An 8,419-nucleotide genomic window follows, 5' to 3' on the forward strand; every position below is an offset into this window, starting at 1 on the left:
CCAGCCCCAGCGCCGGGCCCCGGGAGGCGCGGTCTAGCTGGGCGAGGCAAGCTCCAAAGCTGCCGGGCGGCTTCTTTCAACATACCCGCCTTTCAGTTCCACGCGTGGCTCTTCAGCCGCGATTTGACGCTGGAGTTGTCCTGTCGGGTTTAGAATTCTTCTCCAAAAAGTGCATCATTCAGTTATTTTTAGTCATCGAATATGCGTGTTCTTCATTAAACCTGTAGTAGACAAAAGGAATTCACCGTTACCAAAAATCCCAATTACTCATATGTTAAGAATTCAGATTTTTAGACTACAACCGAAAGATTTTGTGATTCACCTAAAAATATTTTAATTCTTTGATTACTGAAGGGGTGTTTCAAGAATACCCCAAACCCTGAATTTCAAATTCTGGGTTCTCAAAATGCATACTGTGATACGATGAAAAGTCATCTTAAAAGGAAAACCTAAACCGGTTAGCTCCTAGTAGACCTATACTTATTTTCCCCTGCAAAATCTCTCCACGATAAGATCAAGAGAAGCATCTTCAAAAATACTTCCATCTCAACAGAACTGCGGCCTACGATGAGAAATGTGGTTGCCACTACCTCTACTCATATTTAGCACATCCCCCTTAGCCTGATACATTATTCCGCAGTTTCTCAACTTGGCATGCAAGTTCACTTTTAAATCATTTGATTTTGCCTTACAAAAGTAAAAAGCACACATAGCAAAAATCAATTCTGCCTGAGTTACTCTGTTTAAAGTTGTAAAAATCTGCATCTTTCTTTCAACCTTATTATTTTTGGTTCTGCCTTTATTGCCCCTGCAGCGCCTAGCATTTCTTCAGCCTTGTTTGGCACTCCTTCAGGCTACGCTTCGTTATCCAGAGCTAGTACAGCGGGGTATGGCTGTGAACAGACACGATATTTAACATCACTGCTATATGTGAGATCGCGGGTAGTGCCAGTGATATCTACAGCAGGAAAAAGGTAAACATCACTAGTATTAACGTACATTAAAACATAAGCTATGGGCTTAGAATACAGCAAATCAGCTACAGTTTAAAAACACCTTAGATATATGAGTAAGCAAGTTTTATTCTACTGGGTAATTAATCATTCAGCAGTTTGCCTTTTGGCACAGGTAAACACTACACCTTCCCAGGAGAAATAGGACAGTGTGAGTTCTCTCTTCATGAATTTACTTCTCGGAGCAAAGTTAACTATTTTAGTTGGTGTGATCTCAAGCATGCTTTGCCCTGTTCCATGTGACTGCAGAACTTTTTCATAACTCACTCATCTTAGTTTGTTTCGGCTCATTTGTAACACAATTGCCTCAAACACTATTCTTGTATCGAAAGGATACCAGGATATTCTTTTTAGTTTCAAAAAGGAATTTTCTTGATGCTACTTGATTCCTAGTTACCAGCTTTTGTCATCTATTTAATTAAAAAAAAAAACCCTAAGTTTATGCTAGTTCTGCTCAAATGGTTGTTATTTGATTCAGTTGATTTTGCTAAGGTCGCTCTAGTCACATTGACCTTCTAAAAAAATTAATGATTGGCTTGTGGCAAAATCCAAAGGTCTTGCTTCTTTTTCTGTCCTCAACTTATCAGCTAGTTTTGGACCTTTGGATCGTTCTTTATCAACTCAGTTTACAGAGTTTTTCTGACTCTGCACAATATTTCTTTTTCTACTTACTACATATGTTTGACGCTTACAGGGTCCCTAAAATTGTCCTCGCCATCCCTACAATGAGCTTTGTGCCGAATGCTCTACCATTTATTTATTCTCCTGCTGGACTGCATTTTTTCTGCTCACTTTTTTTTCAGTGAAAACATTCTTTCCCATATCTCAAAGGTCTGTTTCTTCCTTTCCTAGGTGTAGCTCCTCCTGGACATAAGCCAATCTTCATTTAAGTACAATCAATGCAGAAATTCTTCCCTTTTCCTAACTGGCACATTTATGGTCTGACCTCGAAACCTCTACTCATAGTAAATAGCATTTCCCTTCCAGCCTTCACTGAGTACCAGTCATTTGACCCCCAGATTGCCCTCACATGGGCCTTGATACCTGCGATGCTATGAAGGCACTAACCATCTAAAATGCACTCTAGTGGTATCCCTACACTTCTTTCATCACTTGACCAGCTCCTGGGTCACTTGAAAAAAATCTCATGTGTCTCCTTAAAGCAGTCGCTTACTTACATTTCTCTGCTAACACCTTTTTATTCCTTAACACCCAATACAGACTTCATACAGTTTGCATTTATGGTGTATGGAAGTGTCATTCCTCACAGTTCCCTCTTTGGCATCCACATGAGGATTGTGGATTATACATTGCTTTTTGTATACTAGGTAGCTCTTTACATCTTCTTCCTCTTCTACAAGAAGGGCTTCATCTACCAATGTACATTTTAACAGTGACATAAATCATGGAGCACACCACCAATAATGATTATTCAAAGGTAAATAAAGCCAAGTTCATTCATTCAAATACAAGAAAGTTACTTAAACATGTGGTTGACTACAGAGGTGCTGAGCTCTTTGGATCAAAAAATCTTATTATAAAGATCACATCATTAATGTTATTACACACAATTGCTAGAATTACTATAACACCTTGAAAGCTCAGCTCACTACTCAAAAGCTTGCCAATTATTTTCAAAATTATGTGCTGATTTAGTAAAGATATTTTCTTCCACTGCAAACCTCACCTCAGTATGGAATTTTAACCTGAAACAGGAACAGGAGCTTCACATTGCTATTGCTGAGATCTGGCCTATAAAGATTAACTAGCAAGTTGTTTTGGTTTTTTTAATGGGGCTCTATGCATTTTTTGTAATATTCTATCCATCATTTTTGAATGACATAAGGTGCCTTGCAGGCTTATATAAAACCATCTCAGTCTGATAACTAGGTAATCCATTTAAAGCAATGTGGTTCCAGTTAACAGAGAACAACGTTCTGGCCCAACAGCATTAGAGAATAAGATATTAAGTAGTAAAATTCTAGTTTAGAACTACAGAAATAGAAAAAGCAACAGGAGACATGCAGTAGAGAGAAGTTATCCTTGGCAACAAGACAAGTGTTAGTGAAGATCAAAGTATAAACTCAGCTATGTTTTAGGACAGTATCAGGTCTCAGTTTGACGTATCTTTTTCTCTAACACATATCTATTAGAGAAACAGAAGTCTCAAAGGATTATACTACTGTTTAAATGTGAATTTCTATCTGTCCAGGATTTGAGGTCCTGCCTTTCAGAGCAGACGTGGTTGTTTAGATTTGTAATGTGGTATAGCAACACGCTTGAAGCACTTGAGGGACATGATGTTTAAGGTTAAGGAACAGCCTACCCTTTCTTACCAGTATTTCTGCTATATTACCGATTAAAGCGATTTAGTATAAGATCTCTGGTGTGAGCTGGTATAACATCTACATATATTCAACAGTTTTTACTTATCCTCACTTTTACTTTACTCACAGAAACTTACTCTGTTCAACAATACAATTGTGAGAGACTTCAGTTCCTTCCAGTGCCTTGTCAAGGATACCGCTTGCTAAATTCCAACAGTCTACACCCACAAGAAGAGAATTTGGCACAGCAAATCTTATCTGTTAGCTATCAGGAACAACATAGAAGAATCCAGTATGCTTCTTAGAAAGCAAGTTTCAAACTTCCTGAAGTTCAGAAGTCTGGACTGTTCCAGCTAGGAAGAATAAATGCACCTCAGAATATTAAAATGACTTTTTCCCCCCCCTCCTTTAAGCTCATAATTTTGTTGTCAACTCTGAACTCTAAAGCCAGTCAAAATATTTTGTTACACATAATTAAAGCAATTTCTTTAACATATTTTACTTTAATGTGTGACCGATAGTAAGAGCTGAAAATCAATGTACTATTTCCAAAGTCCTTTGAAAGATATTTAAATTTTAATTCAATAATATAAAATCTTGCTTTATCATTCTTCACACTCAAAAGAAAGACATAAATAGATTTAACCCCTTATCCAACCAAACAAGCTACATATATAAAATGGCAGGAAATTCTTTCTCCCTAATCCCAGCTTCACCGAACCCAATTTAATCCTTAAACTTGCTGACAAACTCTACATGGCTTCTGCCTATTTTATCTTTTATAGTTATTGAAGGACGAATCCTGTAGTTTTCCCCAAATGCCAATTCTGGGTACTTTTGGAAAGACTTTCTGTTCTTCCTTGTCAGGACATCTTCACTGTGTGACATGCTGAAGTGCCAAATTCTCCATCAGACTGAACGCAATCTGCTACAATGGAGTTTCAACTACAGAATGAAATACTTACTCCTATGAGTACAAGAACTAAATAAAACTGATTTCCTCTCTTTTTGTGCAATTCGTATGGTAAATGATGTCATGATCATAAATTGGATGGTATCTACCATAATCAGAGATCAGAATTTATAAGGAATCTCCACTATGTGGATACCCTGGTATCTAATAGCTCTGCAACCTTTCTGCTAGTTGGGACACTTAAGGGGTCTTTTTATTCCTATCCAGCTAGCTATTATCACGAAACTTGTAGGAACTTAATACCATTGAGACCTATGACCCCTTCTCAAATTTGTCTGAAAGTAGCCAACAGGTTCAAGTTACAGGGAGGGCAAGGAGAGAACAGACACAGACATATATGCACATACACAACCCACGGTCATATAACCGTACGTTCTTAGGAAGCAAGAGTAAGATCTTCCTCGTCTTTAACAAGTCAAAAGATGAAAAAAGTTCTCCTGTTTGAAAGCAGATGACATATGTAGATGTTTTCTATATGAACCTTAGGTAGCAACAGATCAAAATTTTCTAAGATTGTTAGCACACTGGTATGAGTCGATTCTCAGGGTATTATTTTATTTTATTTACGCAAACATTGCTCTTCATCTCCTTCTGTTAAAATGTGTTTACAATTTCATTGCAAAATGCAATCAAATCACATATACAATCAAAATGCATTTCAACATATGTAATTCAAAAGAACATATCGATATTAATATGTATTGCACTAAATTTGCAGCATGTCTGATAATTTAGGAAACAATTTAACTCCCTTTTTGGGAACCCTGTAGCTGGAATACTAGAAGGATGTAGAGAAACACAGTTATGTATCCCCACCCAAAACAAAGCTCAGTAACTGAGCAAAGGGAACAGCACAGGTAGTAGAGGTGCACGTATGTGAAGGGCAGGACACTGGCCAGCGAGGAGATAGAAGTTGCAATTGAAATAGCAAATACAGTGACAAGAGCTCTGGTGAGATAATCGTTAGACAAAACTTTTGGCTTAAAAGTAGTCCAAAAAAAAAATGTTTGGAACTTTGAGCAAATAAAATACTCCTTGTTGAGTGAATCCACCTGATTTCAGGAAGATAGGACTTTCCACTGTTCTTCTGGCTACTCACAAATCACGTCACACCATAGAAATGACTGATTGAATAATTTATTTATTTTCTTAACAGAGCTTGCAGAAATCCACATTCTGACTAGCTACACTGTATGTGCACGTAAACATGAGTACCAACATACATATAAATATCTGTTTTAATTTTAGATGTCATGTTTCTATTATAGAAAGGTGACAGAGCTGAAGAAATTTCTACGAAGGCAAAGTATTTGGTGATCATAAGCCATGACATTTTACACTCTGTCATTTCCAGAGGCAGTGCAGTGCTGACTACTGAAAAATGCAGGAGGTTCCTGCAGCAAAAGGCACATCACTTGGTGGGATAGATTTCATTCAGACCAGTATTTCCATGTATCAGTAACATGATCTGCCAGTATTTTCTAGGGTCAGTACTGTGACAACACTTTCTGTCAGGGCTGCCAAGTGAACTTCATGGCTCTAGGACTTTTGAAATCTCTTAAATCTCAAATATATGGTCTTGCGACATAGCCTGTTGTACATTAGCATTTAAAATTTGAAAACTGCTTCACATTTTTCTTGAAGAATATTTATAGAAATTATTAATACAACTTTGCTGTGCCCCTGAAATAACAACTGCATCCAGTTTTCTTCTCACTCCCACTGGAGTTAAAATTGCAGCCATATCACATTATACATCTGAACAACAGTTTCAAAAATTCTGGTTCCTTTAACCATTGTGTGAGTGGCAACTGCAAGTAAGCTACTGGCCTCCTAGTGTGAAGGGAGTTTGCATGATTTCTGTGGCAATACTTAGCATTTGTTCCACTTGTTTTCTTTCTTGGAAGAGACCCGAAGCCTTGGCTCTCCAACAACCTCTTATCCATCCCAAGCTTCCAGGAGGGGACAGCCCAATGCACCAAAGTTATTAGACCTCTATTTACTTTAGGGAGAATGCTACAAAAAGCAACTTTCCTCTGCTTCTCCTTTCTACATTGAACCACCGAATGCCTTGAAGAGACTCCCTGAGGAATAAGCCACTGAAACTCAGTCACTCTGTGCAGTTTCTTGAGCTTTTGAATATTCCCTTTGACAGACAAGCAATTACTCAGTTACTATTTTCCAGCATATGCGTGCAGTTTATTCGTGTGAAAGAGGCTGGAGTACCCTTAGACTAAACTAGATGGCAGATCTTGCCTGTTCAGTTTGCTCCTGCTCAGTAAATAAGGCTGTGAGAATAAAGCCTCTTTTTTCCCCCCTCCCCTTTTCTAAGAAAACAGAGTTCTTTGATAAGCACATTCCATCACTTGATGCTTTTGTTGGCAGCATCTATGAATGTTGCTCATACTGTAATGCCTCTGAAACGTTTGCTGAGTATAAGCTTGCCTTGATGGTAGGATAGTAACAAATTATACAAGTAGGGTTTGATTTGAGCATCTTCTTCAGAGGATTTCATAAATTCATTGCAAGTTTTATGCTGAATCTGATTCAAGCCTAAAGTTAGTGGTTAAAAAACAACACTGGATTTGGACACATGGATGTCATTTACTCTTCCATCACAAATGAAAAAAAATGGCAAAGTCAAAATTTGGTGGAAAGGAGTAATTTTAAATTCTCCCGAGGTCAAGGCTCAGCTAAGCTTTCTGCTTAATCCTTACCCTTTCATCTCCCCTTGGCTACTTCAGTTCTTGACAGGTAACAGCCCTCAGCAGAGAGGAGAGAGCAAGTAGCTTGCTTGCAGTGACTGGGATACCTGTACTAACCTAACTATCTGAGCTCTGAACTAACTTCTGCTGGCATAGCTCTGGAATGAATTTGGCTGTGTATCTGTAATGAAGTAACAGATTTCAAAATCTGTTTATGGGATGGAAACGTTTTCTCAACTCCATGAAAGAGAACTGAGCAAGGCTCCCTTTGGAGTTTCTGAATTAGGAGATGAGATAATTCCTGAGCTTTGACAGCTCCCTTCCCTGATCTTGAAGAGCACATCTGTTCTGATGAATCCCAACCATGTCCATTCAAGGAAGATGAGGATAGGCTCAGTGCCAAGAATCTAGTTACCATCCAACACCAGGAATCTCTCACATGTCGCTGTAGAATATTACGCTTTTGCTCCTAGAATTTCATACCAGTTGCTTCTAACACCTCTGCAACAGAAAGATGAGTCTCACTATGATTCAGACAGCTTCACCTAGAATTTCTTTAGCCAGTCATAAATGAGCAGAGAGCTAAGTCTAAGCTCACCACTCAATACAAAATAGTTCAAGATTTTTAACTTCAATAGCCTAGAAACAAACACGATATTGTAAGGAGTTTGGTGGGCAATTTTCTAGCAAAACAAGTTTTTAGTTGCAAAATGCCAATTTTTTGAAATGGAAAGGTTTTATTAAGAGGTTTTAGATCCAATAAATTTAGGCAGAACAGAGGAAAGGTTCCCTTTCCTTCTTCCACGTTCTGCTCCAGTTTTCCATGCAGGCTGCTGGAAAGTGCCTGCATTCAGCCTGCTGTGAGTGCTACATGTACACTACAAGCCTTCTGGCTTTGCAGCAAAATGGTTAGATCTCCAACTAGAGCTACTAGAGGCTTTTGAAGACCAGGTCCCCTCTCAAGATACCGTATATGCTTCTAACCAGTGGGCTAAACTACTAAGTCATGATATGCAGGATGGAGTAGCTAAGATCCATAGTTATCAGCTGCATACACAGTAATAGTATTGTCATTTCATGCTACCCTAATAAAACATACCTCTCATCTTCTGTAGAGTGTAGCAGATCTCCTGTATGTCTACACTATTAGATATCTATATGTGCAGCATACAAATCTGGACTATCTATATGGTTTTGTATAACGAGTCATGGCACGTTTATTCACAGCCAGGTTGCACCTTTTTTACCTTTTAAAAGCAATGTCATTAACATAAAGGAACGTAAAAGAGCTTGTGACAGAGTGCAGCAAAGTAAAGGCACCCTGTAACGTCGAGATTTCTTGCTTTTTGGAGGGACCTGGGTAATGCATAAGACAAAACTTTCCTGGAAATTCCAGGGTCA

The 8,419-nt window shown here is 38.4% G+C and overlaps 1 protein-coding gene across 1 annotated transcript in view; it reads right to left on the bottom strand.

The window, feature by feature from the left end:
- The window catches only part of GATM (glycine amidinotransferase (L-arginine:glycine amidinotransferase)), a 25,580-nt gene that overhangs the window by 15,277 nt on the left and 1,884 nt on the right, over positions 1-8,419 (bottom strand). The window lies entirely within an intron of this gene.

The sequence above is a fragment of the Pygoscelis adeliae genome, unplaced genomic scaffold (assembly GCF_000699105.1).
Source record: "Pygoscelis adeliae isolate BGI_AS28 unplaced genomic scaffold, ASM69910v1 Scaffold318, whole genome shotgun sequence".
NCBI classification, from domain to species: Eukaryota; Metazoa; Chordata; class Aves; order Sphenisciformes; family Spheniscidae; genus Pygoscelis; species Pygoscelis adeliae.